The sequence below is a fragment of the Petaurus breviceps genome, unplaced genomic scaffold, assembly GCF_028583685.1.
Source record: "Petaurus breviceps papuanus isolate PSGF00001 unplaced genomic scaffold, PetGlider_PUasm1.0 37, whole genome shotgun sequence".
Taxonomy (NCBI): Eukaryota; Metazoa; Chordata; class Mammalia; order Diprotodontia; family Petauridae; genus Petaurus; species Petaurus breviceps.
In genome coordinates, this window is record NW_027186296.1 from 46,703,306 (window position 1) to 46,717,078 (window position 13,773).

At 38.7% G+C, this 13,773-nt stretch overlaps 1 pseudogene; it reads left to right on the forward strand.

Annotated features, from left to right (window-relative positions):
* Positions 1–2,548: 2,548 nt before the first annotated feature.
* LOC138168549 (SPRY domain-containing protein 7-like) lies at positions 2,549–3,139 on the forward strand (annotated as a pseudogene).
* Positions 3,140–13,773: the final 10,634 nt, after the last annotated feature.

The following is a 13,773-nucleotide window of genomic DNA, read 5'->3' on the forward strand; positions in this document are numbered from 1 at the left end:
CTCCCCTCTCTTTCTCTCTCTCCTCTCCTCTTCTCCTGTCCTCCCCTCTTCTCTTTCCTTTCTCTCTGTTTTCTTTGTTTCTGAACATGATGTTACTGATAGAAGATCAGCCCCTAGATGGGAGATATGGGGCCCAAAAGACCAATGCAGTAACTAATAGCCCTTTCCACACTAAGCAGAAGTCACATGGGGAGCAACTCTGCCTCCTATCCCCTTTTCAAAGAGCTTTGTGTTGTTTGTGCTTCTTTGAGACTTTCAGTTGCTGATGTCTTTGCTTTGAAGGAAAAATTTCTTCCATATAGTCAGATACCACAATGGGTTGTCTGCCATGGCTATTTCTTACTGCTTTAGGGTTAGTGTAATCTTCAGAAAGGATCACCAACCTTTTTACCTAAACTCCTCTATTAATAACGTTTTTTTTTTCCCCCAGTCAGTATGCTGGTGAAGGATTGTAGGGCAGTGGATTTTACCACATGTCACTAGAGGGCCTGCAGCTGTGGGTCTCTGGGTTAGGGTTAAGTTATAACTACCCTGAAGGACTAACACCTAGATGAAAAGAGGGAAGGTTAAGAGCTTTTCCAGCAGTTGGGACAGGGGGGAATGTGTTAGTGATGGGCAGAAATGGATGATGGATAGGTGTGGTTGTTCTGGAGACAAGACCCATGTAGGGCAAACTCCAACTGATTGATTACACATTCTGTAAGGTCATGCCATAGCCTCCTGGGGGACCTGACCCCTACTTTGGAGATATAAGTCTAGAATAGAGTGGGTAGATAGTCTAGAATGAGTGGGGTGAACTTGTTTTAATTTTTTATAAATATATTTCAATATATTTTGTTTCCTTTGTAATAATATATATTTTATTTATGCTTATAAAGCAGTATTCTGAGAAGGGGCCATGGGTGTTATCAGATCATCCATGAAACAAAAAAGGTTAACCCCTAGTCTAGAGGAAGGAGACTTGGAATTATAGTTTCAGCTATTTCCACTAACTGTTTTGTGAGATTAGCTGAATCAGAATTAGAGGTTGTAATGTTAATGGAATAAGAAAATCTTCCAGCTAGCTGCTATAAATATCAAATTAGCATTACAGAGGTAATATGTAAGGCAGATACCAAAGTGTGGGTTGATAAAGGATTTTTTGTATTATATTTTATGGGATAGAATCAAATGGGAGTGAACCTATGATTTCATTGGTTTAGGGAATTCCCAATGAGGAAGCACAAGTTGACCCTGCTCTGCAATTTACAGTCTTTGCTATCTGGGGCACTGAGTCTTTAAGTGACTTGCCCCGAGTCATAACCAGCAAATGCCAGAAGCTAGACTTGGAACCAGGCATCTTGACTGAGGCCAGCTCTCTATTCACTTCACTACATTATCTCTATTCCTTTTTATAGATGCACATATTTTTAATACCTGAAAATTCTGCTCTCCATGATATGTAAACAGTTATCTGGAGCCTATCTATCCACCCATCCATCAAAAAGTATTTCCTATACCCTTGTGCCATATGACTATTGTGGTAGCAGCGCTAAGCTAAGAACAGTGACACAAAGAAGATGATTCATTTTCAAATGCAGGGAGATGCCATTTTCAAATCTTACGTAGTGAGCACAGATGACTTGTCCCACATTCAGACAACTGTGTCTCAGTCTCTTTACCTGTTCAGTGCACCAGGACTAAAGAAGACAAATTTCCTGATTTGCAAAAGGGGAGGAGAGGGCTTATTGAACTTCGAGGAATAGTATGACACAATAGTGTGATATGCAAGTTAAAAAAAAATCTTGGACTACACTAAGAGAAGGATTTTGTACAAAATGAGGGACACAATATTTCTCCTATATTGTGCTCTGGTCAGACAAATGATGAAGTATTCTGTTCCATTCTAGATTCCACATTTCAGAAGGAAAATGACAAGCTGGAGCATGTCCAGAGAAGAGTGAATACCATGTTATAGGAGGAATTATTGAAGGAACAGCAAATATTTAGCTTCTAGATGTGGAGACACATGGGAGAAAGGTTGATTGTTTATCCTCAAGTAGGTGAGGAGCTTGGATTTGCCCAATATGACACGATCTAAATGTTGTTGTAGAAGTTGAGGCCAAAGGTCTCCAGTTCTGCCCTACCCCCTCCAGTGTGGCTAAACACCTCTTTGAGGCTCATTGAAGCTACAGAGTATTTTGGATGGTGCTAGTAATAGCTACTGGAGACTCCCATTGAGTGTTGAAAGGAATTATTCACCCCCACTTAAAATATCAAGGAGCCCTCGGTTAATTCCTGTTGAATCTTTCTAGTCCTAAAGGAAGGACTAGAAATGATGTGTGGAAGTTACAAAGAAGTAGATTTTGGTTTGGTTTAAGGAAAACTTTCATAATAGTTAGAAACAGGCCAGTTCAAACTGGCTCCCAATTATTAAATTTTCAGTTTTCCCATTTATACCTCAGATAGAAATCAGCAAATCAGGATTTGATTTATTATTTTGTTAAAAGTAAGAAAATGATGAATAGAACTGTGCCTGCACCCAACCCCCTGGGGCAACCCTAGCATGATGGCAGCCTCAATCTTCTTCTGTAAATACTGCTTCAGGGATACCAGACTGGTCACATCCCACTGAAGGAGATGCTGGCCATGCAACTGGCCATGCAGCACATGGGAACAGATGTTGTCATTGTCAAAAATGGAAGAAGGATATGTGGGACAGGACGCTATTTAGTCAATGCACCTTTGCATCAAGAACAAAAGCTACTTTGAATTAAAAATTCAATCCATAGCTATCTGGGGCATTGGAGTTGCAATTTAAAAAGTTTATTTGAATCAGATTCCACTGGGCAGAGATGTGTATAGCCTTGTGATGAGGAATGATGGAGTCCTCTACCACAACAGTGAGGAAATGAATAAGCTGCCAGCAAACAATTTTCCACAGGAGGGAGATGTAACGGGGATTACATATGACCATGTAGAATTAAGTGTTTATTTGAATGGAAAGAATATGCACTGTCCAGAATCAGGCATATGAGCGACAGTATATCCTGTTGTATATGTTGATGACAGTGTGATTTTGGATTGTCAATCCGGGGACTTTTATCATATTCCTCCAACTGGTTTTGAAAAAATATTATTTGAATAGCAAATCTTCTGAATATACTTGCATTGAAAACTTCTACCCCTATACTATCTTCCCAAAAACATTTGCTACCATCTCATAGGAAGTACATTCTTCATTTTTAATAAATGTTTATGAAGTTACCTAAGGAACCAGTAGGTTAAATACAACAGCAGAATTGCTATTTAAAATACTAGGTTGTGTTTTGTGATGTGAAAATCTGCATTTTGGACAATCTGACTGTTATATTTATAAATGGAAATTCATATAGCATTAAATGAAAATTTGGTTGCAATGCAAAGGAAATTTATTTCTTACTCGAGACACTTGGCTTAGGTTATAGGGATAAAGTCAGTTGTGATTTTATTCATTCTGAAGTTTGTACCTTGTTCAAAGAGAAGCAATATCTCATCTGTAGCCCTATGATCTTCTTTTAAAATACCCTTTATGTGTAAAGAATGAAGTGAAAAATGTGTAAAATTAATTGCTAGTTTTTTCCCAGCATGTCTATTCAGAATAAAAGTCACTCTTTTTCATAAATGCTAAATTTATGTTTAATCTGTATGTTTCACTGATTTGTGTTTGCTTTATGTAAAGAATAATAGAATTCTATATTTTAATGATTGTCAGATATTATCAGTTGAATGTGAAAAAGAAAAACTGGACAGAAGAAATACTTTATGAACACCACCGTGCTGTATAATTCTACTCTCAGAGTAATCATGGATTGATCTGTGATGTAGTGTACACTGGCAAAACACAATGAAAAATTATGATGAGGCTTTACAATTGAACTACAAATCAATCATAGTGTCCTCTTCTAGAATATTTTATTTAAATGTCTTGTTTTTTCTGCAATAAACAATAAAATGAATAATGGTTAAGGTAAAGAAAGAAAATGATGAATAGAATGTAATTATGCATCCCAAACTTAAAAGTATAGGTCTGTGTACAGTTTTATTTTTTTTCCTTCAGAAAACTAGTTGTTATTCATCCTTCATTTTTAAAGAAAACCAATGACATCACAGGGTGATGTCTTGACTCAAGCAGGAATTGGATTTAAGTGAGGCAGAGCTGTATAAAGTCATTAGCCTCACTTTCTCCTCCAGAGTCATTGAAGTTTAGTGACTAGATGACCATCAGTGGTCAAGATAACCATCAATGGCCCAGGATGCAGTTGGTGACCTCGATCTTTCTAAATTAAGGTCTTTCCTAAGTCTCGGTCTATCTAAAGCAATACTCATTCAATGACTAAGGGCTAGGTAAGAATTGAGACAAAAGATGGCCCAATTTATTATCACAAAACTATAAATTTGGGAGGAAGAAGACCATTAAAACTTTACCAGCACACTGCTGGTCATAACCATACAAAAGTGACTTGGGAGATAGCAGGAGATGATGGATCCCATCACTAGAATAGGAACTTCAAAGGAGACCAAAGAGGAGATTCCTCCTTATGTGTTGGTTGACCTTGGGGGTCCCTTCTACCACTTCTGAGTTTCTGTGTTCCTTTAATATCTATTCTACTTACCTCCCAGGAGCATTATGAAGATAAAATGAGGCAACAGCTGTAAAAGCTTTGGAAAAGGCAGAGCATTGTAAAAATATAACTCAGCATTATTAACATTATTATCTTATCTGTGCTTGCAGTTCTGGGTGTATTTCTTATTCCCTTCTTACATGCAATTATCCCATTTTGGCTCTGTGTATGACAACTTATAGGGTAGCCTGCTGTCATCTGGTTTTCCTAAGCATCCAACCCAGCATGTGATAGCGGCCTTGTCATACAGACATCACTTCAGTGCAGCAAACCGTTCTGAGATTTTGTTCCTGAGAGGTTTTTCCTTGATGCCTCTGTCAGGTCCAGGCCCCTGAGCATCTCAAAGAATCATCTTTTCTAAGGGCCCTTGAAAGACAGGAAAACAAAGACAGTTTGCTCAGACTCTGCTGCAGATATTAAGACAGCAGCGGTGAGGTCTCATCAGGGTCATTTCAGATCTATAGCATCTGTCCAAATATATTGTCATTTGGTCTTTGGATACAAAAGGATTTGTACTAAATGACCCCAAACATTTGTTTTAAGTCAACACATGGAAAACAGTAGCTTTAGATAAATTTGAGCTTAATTTCAGAGTGTATCTCACTAATCAGGTAATTTATTTTATTTTTCATTTCATACATGTGATTTCATTGGCATGGGGAGCTCCCCTCCCTATGAAGGATTACCTCTATCAATGAACTTTCTATACAATTTTTACTCTGCCCATAATAATATTTTATTTTTCCCAATTACATGAAAAGATAATTTTCAACATTCACTTTATAAGATTTTGAGTTCCAATTTTTTCTCTCCCTCCCTTTCTCCCTTCCCCTTCCCCAAGACAGCAAGCAATCTGATATAGGCTATACATGTACAATCATATTAAACATATTTCCTCATTAGTCATGGAAAACTTGTACTCTCAGGTGGTTGCCTGAGTCACTGAGACATTAAGGTTAAGTGACTTGCAAGGAGTCTTGTGACCATAAATGTCCAAAGTATGACTAGAATCCAGACCTTCCAAATTGGTTTCTACAAAATGGTGGCTATTGGGAATAGAAACACAACTGATGAGGGGCGGCCAGGTGGCTCAGCGAGTAAGAGCACCCGCTCCAGTGTCAGGATGACCCAGCGATCAAATCCGGGCTCAGATACTTAGCACCACACCCAGAAATAACTGGCCGTGTAACCTTGAGCAAGTTACTTAACCTGGATTGCTTTAAAAAAAAAAAAAGAAACACAACTGATGGAAACTTGAGCCAATGGCAGTAGAGCAGAGACAAATCCAATGCCCTTCGGTGTTCCCTAGAATCAACAGACTAACAGTGTGCTGGTAAATGTTTAACAACCAGTTCTCCAAAGTAGGGGGTGGGGGGAGGAGAGGGAGGATTGTACACATGACAAACTTCTAAATTTAATCTGCATTAATCAGGCTGGCTCAGAGAGTGAGGCCAAAACTTACTGGCTCCATCATGACACGAGAATCATACAAGTAGTTTTGTGTTTTTTGTTGTGTTTCATTTCAGTGCTCTAGGGTAGAGCTCTAGCTACCTTGTCCTGGCCCCAGGTGGATGGATTTGGATCTTTACTCATTAAGACAGTGAGTGTCCTAAATCATTGTGTTAATTACTAAATAGCCCGGTGCTATTGGGATCATAGATGTAGTGTTAAAAAGAACCTCAGAAGTCATATCATCTACCTCCTCATTTTACAGATAAGGAAATTGAGTCCCAAAGAATTTAAGTGGCTTGCACAAGTCACTGAAGTAACACAAGTAGGTAGTAGTAAAGTTAGGATTTGAACTCAGGTCCTTTGACTTCGTATCTAGATCTCTTTCCACTGCACTATGCATTGAACTTTGTAGAGAAGAGGATAATGAGGGGAGGGGAGAAGAGAAGAGAGGGGAGGGGAGAGAAAAAGAGGAAAAGTGAGGAGAGGAGAGGAAAGAAGAGGGAAGGGGAGGGAGTGGAAGAGAGGAGGGGGAGGGGAGGAGAGCAGAAAAAAGGAGGGGAAGGGAAGAGAGGACAGGACAGGACAGGATGGCTTTAGAAAAGGGACAATGTTGGTAGACCATGTAGGTATGTGAACCTTAGGGTTCTCATAAATAAATCTGCAGAAGGTAGGTTGTATTTTATATCCTTCTATCCTTGTGCAATAAACTACTATGAGCATGTTTTGTTGCATTATTTGGGGGGGGGAGGATTGGAAGGGAGGGGGCATACTTTGACCTCTGAGTAAGATATGAATAATTGATGCACCAGTCTAATGTTTCACCCATTGTCAGACAGAGAGAAACACAACCCCACTGTGTTGGCATTAAACTGTTTACAAAAGACTGTTTTCATCTCTTTTTTCCCCTCCAGTGGCCCAGGTTTGTATAACCCTTCCCAGCACATGAATTGAAACAATCGTCTTGTGTTCTGTCCTCCTCACCAGCATCATGCCCTAAGAGGAGCTACAGAGATTGCCTGGGAGGCCACTCTTGTCAGGGGCTGCCCCAGTCTTCTCCTCTGTGCAGTCTGAGTGTGTCATCTCCAAAGTGCTCCTAGCTGTTACAAGGAGATAAGTCTTGACACTTAATTCTCCTTAAGGATTGTCACTTGCACATGGGCTTCTAAATTCACAAATTCTCATCTGAGCAGACATGACTAAATCAGGTCCTGAAAGAAGTGCTTCAGTGCCTCTAATAATTGGTGAGAAGCAGTGTGTTATGAAAAGGCCAGTAATTTTGTACTCAGAAGACATGGAATTCAATCCTGTCTCCACTACTTGCTACCTGTGTGACCTTGGTCAAGTCATTTGACTTCATTAGGTCTCAGGTTCCTTACCTGTAAAATAAAGGGGTTGGACAGAGATACCTTCCAGTTGTATAACTATAGCTCTATGGTTCTACAGTCTCACCAGGTCTACATTGGCCTGATGTCACAGTCCACTGACTCATAGTTAAACATTATTAAATCAATCCTTTTCTGCTTCTGAGTCTCCAGGTGTCTCCAGCCAAAACTCATGCATGCACACAGTAAAAATACACAAAAAAACGTAGCTATTATATATATATATATATGTGTGTGTGTGTGTGTGTGTGTGTGTGTGTATAAATATGTATATATGTAATATACACATAAGCATGACTATTTCTAGCAATGACACCAAACTCCATTACAGTATGTCTAGACTATTTAGGATAATGCAACAGAGATGTCATTGCCCTTTGCCAGTAGGTTGAGTTAGGATATGATAGGATGAGGCCCACTTAGAGGAATCTCCGAATTCCACTATAGATGCCTATAAAATCATGAATCTCTGGGGCGGCTAGGTGGTGCAGTGAATAGAGCACCAGCCCTGGAGCCAGGAGGACCTGAGTTCAAATCTGACCTTAGACACTTGACACATACACACACACACACACACACACACACTAGCTATGTGACCTTGGGCAAGTCACTTAATCCCAATTGCCCTCCAAAAAGAAAAAAAATTCATGAATCTCCAGAGTTGGTCCATGTTTAAGCATGCAAAGGTACCTATGATGGATTTTGAGAGGAATTAAATTATCTCCATGGATGAAGATCAGACTAGAACAGAGTTACTCACCCTGAACCTGATAAGGAGTTACCACTATAGGTATAAGAAACTGTGTGTATTATTCCTCTCTGCCCAACCCCCCATATAACCACACACTCAGTTGATTCAGCCATTTCAGTTGAAATTTTAATGAGATCACAAGGTGTTAAAGTAACTGTGAAATTTCATCCAACTTTTATGAGATATGAACAAATTTCTTGAGTAAATCATAAGAGAATCACAAAATTGGCTGAGTAGACAAATTAACCCTGGGAGCTTTAAGTAGCTAAGCCCTGAGAAATTTTAGGGAATTGGGATTCAGGAGCACTTTGCAAAGGAGATTCTGGCAAAGCAGGAGGAGAGAATTTTGTTCTCTTGCCCCACCACATCAGTTATGGAGTCCAACAACAGAGTAGGAAAAACCCATCTAGAGTTTCAGGAGTTTTTTGGTTCAAGAGAGAGTCTGAGGTATAAAGCATCAAGTCTGAGGGATCTGAGAAACAACCCAGACATACCTAGATAAAAAAAAGTTCAAGGCAATAAACCAGACTACTGGAAGTAGAGAAGAGAGCCAACCATAGAGAAGTCCCCCACTGGGACCTTAGGTAAACAATACACGGAAGGAAGGAAGGAAGGAAGGAAGGAAGGAAGGAAGGAAGGAAGGAAGGAAGGAAGGAAGGAAGGAAGGAAGAAAAAACTCTGAGGCTCTGCAATACCAGAAGTTGTGAGCTGTCTTTGCCACAAATATATCCTACATTTCTACTTCACTATGATTTGTTAAAGAAAAATTAATAAGGGGGAGGGAGGAGGAGAGTGAGGGGGAGAAAATTTGGAACTCAAAAATTCGTGGAACTGAATGTTGTAAACTAAAAATAAATAAATTTAAAAGGCAAAAAAAAGAAAAATTAATACTGTACTCTATTGAAGGCATAGGCTTGTCTCAATTTTTTTAAAATTAATTTAAATCTAAGAATTATTCTGCTTAGAGAGAATGTTCAAATTGACCATCTCCTCATGACCTCAGACATTTCTCTAACACAAGCAATTTTGAAGTTCCAATTAATGGAATTCTGGAACAAGAAACACTTCATAGTCAAGATCAACTATGAAAGAGTTTAATCAACAGTTTAGTTAACAGTTTGCTTCATAAAAAAATAACAATAATCACTCAACTATCAGCACACTCTGGGAGGACAATTTTCCCCAAACCATCCATCCAATCCCCCTTTGATTGCTCCTGTCAAGGTCACATTCCAGCTGGTCAAAGGTGAACTCAAGAGGCTTCCTAGTCTGATAATTACCCTAATCTTTTCAGAAAACAGAGAAAGATGCTACCACTCTTAGGTAGATCAGTCAAAGGCCCTTTGCCCTTGTCTGAAAACTGACCTAATTATTTCAAGAGAGGACTCCTTCCTGGGCTAATCATAGAGAGGGAAGAAGGATTTTGTTTCAGAATTGATAATGTATAAAGATGTATAAGGTTTCTCTTTCACATAAGCCCATAAACTTCAGACTATCATCTTTGGTTCCTCTCACCTCTCCTTTCAATTCTTGAAACATGGCACAATGAAAGGAATACTGGTCCTGGATTCAGGAGACATCAGTCCAAATTCCATCTCTGTTGGATACTACCAAGGAGACTTTGGGCAATTCACTTTTCTAGGCCTCAGTTTCCTGATCTGTGAAGTGAGTTGGGCTGGATGATCTCTGAGAACACTTGTAGCTCTATATCTCATGCTCACACATCCAAATACCCAATTCTTTCAGACTGAAGATCTTCTAAGTTACTTAAACCTTTAAAAAAAAAAAAGAACCAAGACCTATGCTTTGACTGGTGTAGGAAACTCCATGTAAAGAAACAAATAACTACAACCATTCTGCTGCTCTTGAAGTCTTAGTTATCTAGGGGTATGAGAATTGCCCAAGGTCACATAGCCAGAATATGTCAGAAGCAGGACTTGAACCTAGATGTCCCTGACTCTAAGGTCAATGTTCTGTCCACTAGTCCTTGATGCCTCTTGTTACCAATTCACACTTTAATGTAAATTGTCAATTGTGTTACCACAATTTAATTTTAAGAGAAGACTTTTTTTTTTGCTACCAGATAAAAAGTGACAAAGGTGGGTCCCCATTTAATTGGGTATGGCTGAACAAATTAATTATGTAAATATGATGGAATACTTTTGTACCTTAAAGATGATTATGATGAATTCAGAAAAACATGGGAAGACTTGCATGAACTGATACAGAGCAAAGAAAGCAGAATCAAGAAAACAACATGATGAATGCAATAATGTGAAGGGAAATAATAGTAAAAGCCAGCTGGTCTCTGACTAATTGCAAAGACCAATTGTGATTTCAGAGATTTCAGAGAACAGAAGATGGAACCTAGCTCCTTCTCCATAGAAAGAATGGGGACTACAGGTGTAGAAAGTTGCCAATGCTGTCAGATGCAGCCTGTGTCTGTTTATTTTGCCTAACTGTTTTTGTTTGTTACAAAGGAGAGTTCAGATGTGTAGGGGCAAACACTGGAAATTACTGTGGTATAAACACAAACTCTCTCCCCTCCTGCCTTTTTAAAGGGTTGTGGGAAATGACTCTCCAGTGGTAGAATTTTAGACTGACACTTGAACTGGGGAGATATTTTGAAGGGAAGGAGTAACCCTCTGTTCTGCATAGGTATAAGATCAGCCTTGAGCGCACATCTGCCTGGGACATGAAAAGTAAGGTATCAGCTTAAGGTAACTGACACAGTCTGTGAAGCCTGTCACCTCAGGGATGCTGCAGAGGACCAGGTGTTTTATAGGAGGGCCAGGATCTCACTCAAGCTTATCTGGTTGATCTTCTTGGATGTGGGTGCAAGACACTGAACCAGGAAGAGGGATGCAGAAAGGGTTGAAGACAGACTTCAGAGTTTTATTTCAATCTCATCCTTCACCCATTATTCACATTATTAACATTTCCACTAAGGTGAATGATAAATTCTGCTATCTCTGTCCCTCTTTGGCAGAGGATGGGGGATGAAGGGGAAGGAAACTGCTTAAATTTAAAAAAATCTCACTGAGGGGAAGATGAAGGTATGAGATCTATTTTCAAGACTATTTAAAAGACCTTTTGGATAGAGCTAGAGCCCAGGACTCTTTCTTAAGAAGATTTAGTGATGCCTAGTATTTATAGAAGGAGGGAGGAGAAAAGATCTTTTCATTTTTTATTTTAGAAAGACACATATTTCAAAGCTGAATTTCAATTCTGAATATCTATGAACACTGTCTCCTCACCATACCACACTGAATGCAAAATATGGTGACTGAAAATGTAAGTGATGACATGTGTATGTGGTAAGCAAGTGTGAAGTCAAATTATACAAAATTGAAGAACAGATAAAAATAATAGAGAGGAAAGCAGGGGAAGTCCTATTGATTTTCTGTCTTCTAGCATTGAAAGTTCAGGGATACCATTAGCTGAAATAGAGTGAGAGATCAGCAGGGTAGCTTAGGCCATTGGTCTCCAAGGTTTGGGCCCTAAAGTGACTTTATAGGAATATGACTAACCACGCAGAGGGTAAAGGTGATTCTTGATTTCCAATCATGATTCTTGTCTCCAACCAACCACATCTTCTTTTCATCCATTAAAGTCCAACCCTTTCCCTGCTCTCCCCCTTTGTGTTTACTTTTTCTAAATTCTCAACCTCTCTCCCTTTCTGTACCTCAGGGACTTTATGATCCAACTCTGATCTAAGCATTCATAGCAGCTAAGGTGATAATTGGAAAATTTGTTAAACACACACACACACACACACACACACACACACACCCTAGCATATCCACTAGGGAAAAAAATTTCTGGTGGTACTCAATCAAAAAACTTTGGAGACCACTGTAGGTATTGGTCCTTTATCTTCCTAACAGAGTAGGGAGGACTCTCTCTCTCTCTTTTTTAGAGAATATTAATTCAACCATTTACACCCAACATAATTTCAGGGGTATCTGACTATGGCCTCTCTTATGGAATGAATTTGGAACCCTCCTTGCCCTAGAACCTAGTACCCAGGAACCTCCCTTTTATCACCTCCCTCTTTTGTTTGTGAACATGTTATATAGACCCAGTAGAATGTAAACTTCTTGAGAGTTAAGATGATTTGATCTTTGTCATTATATTCCCAACCTCAAACATAGCAGGTGATAAATGAAGACTTAGTGAACTGAGGTGTGGTCCCTTGTACATCTGATTATATGATAAAGACTAAGAAAATGGTATCAGGGGAAACTGCTGATCTAACACTACTCACAGATATTGGAGAACCAAGAGAGGGAGAAAAGAAAAAAAACCTAAAGGGTCCTTTCAAACTTTGATTCTATGATCCTAAGAATTTATTTTGACTATAGAAAAAAGTAGCACTAATTATAGCAATTTAAAAAAATGTCCTTCCATTAATGCCTAATTACCATTGGTGAAAGAGGCAGTGGACACAACATAAAGAACACAAGATTTAAAGTCAAGAGATTGGGTTTTGAGACCTAGCTCTGCTACTTGTGACCTTGGGTAAGTTATATAATTGCACTGAGACTAAGTTTCACCCTCTACAAAGTGGAGATTATGACACCTATCCTATCTTCCTTACAGGATTTTTGTGAGAATCAAATAAGATAATGCATGTAAGAGAGCCTGGAAAATGAAAAAGTGCTCTGTTCTTATCTAGTCTAATGACTATTTGCATCATTAAATATGTCACATTTACTTTGCTCCAAGTTTTATTTAATTGAAACAATCAACTCTATACTTAGTCTTTATAGCTCGCTACTGGTACAGAATGATTATCTTTTCACAAAATAAGAGGATTAGAGGAACACTGATGCCATCTCTTCCTTTTATGGTTACCCCCAACCCATAATGATATCTCCATTAAATTCAATTCAACAAACATTTATTAAGAACTTACAATTTGCAAGTCACTGTGCTCAGCATACAAAGAGAAAATGATGGTTTCTGCCTAAAAGAAGCTTAAGTTCTTTTAGGAAATGCAACATGTAAACAGTTGAGATCCATACTCCAATGGATCTATGATCTCATCAATGGGGGTACTCTCTCCCATAGTGCATATTGTTACCCATCTTTGTCTTCCCATCCTATGTGACTCTCATTCATGCCTTCCCACAAAACTAAAACTGCATTTCTATCCAATTATTTAGGAGTTTTCCTAAAATTCTCTTAATATTGCATGAATACCAATGAAACAAACATGGATACCAATGGAATACATCCTTCGATCAATCAATCAATGAATATTTATTAAGCAACTGCTATGTGGCAAGCTTGGGGATACAAAAAGATGCAAAAGAAAGTCTCTACCCTCAAGGAGCTCACAGTCTAACAGGGAGACAATAAATAAACAAATATATATAGGATAAATAGGAAATAATTAAAGAGAGGTAAAACACTAGAATTAAGAGGTGTTTGGAAAGACACTGTAGAATGTGGAATTTTAGATGGGGTTTATTATATGATAGGCCCATCTTTTTCTCCTGTAATATGTACATTTCTCTTTTATTCTATTTCTCTTGAATCA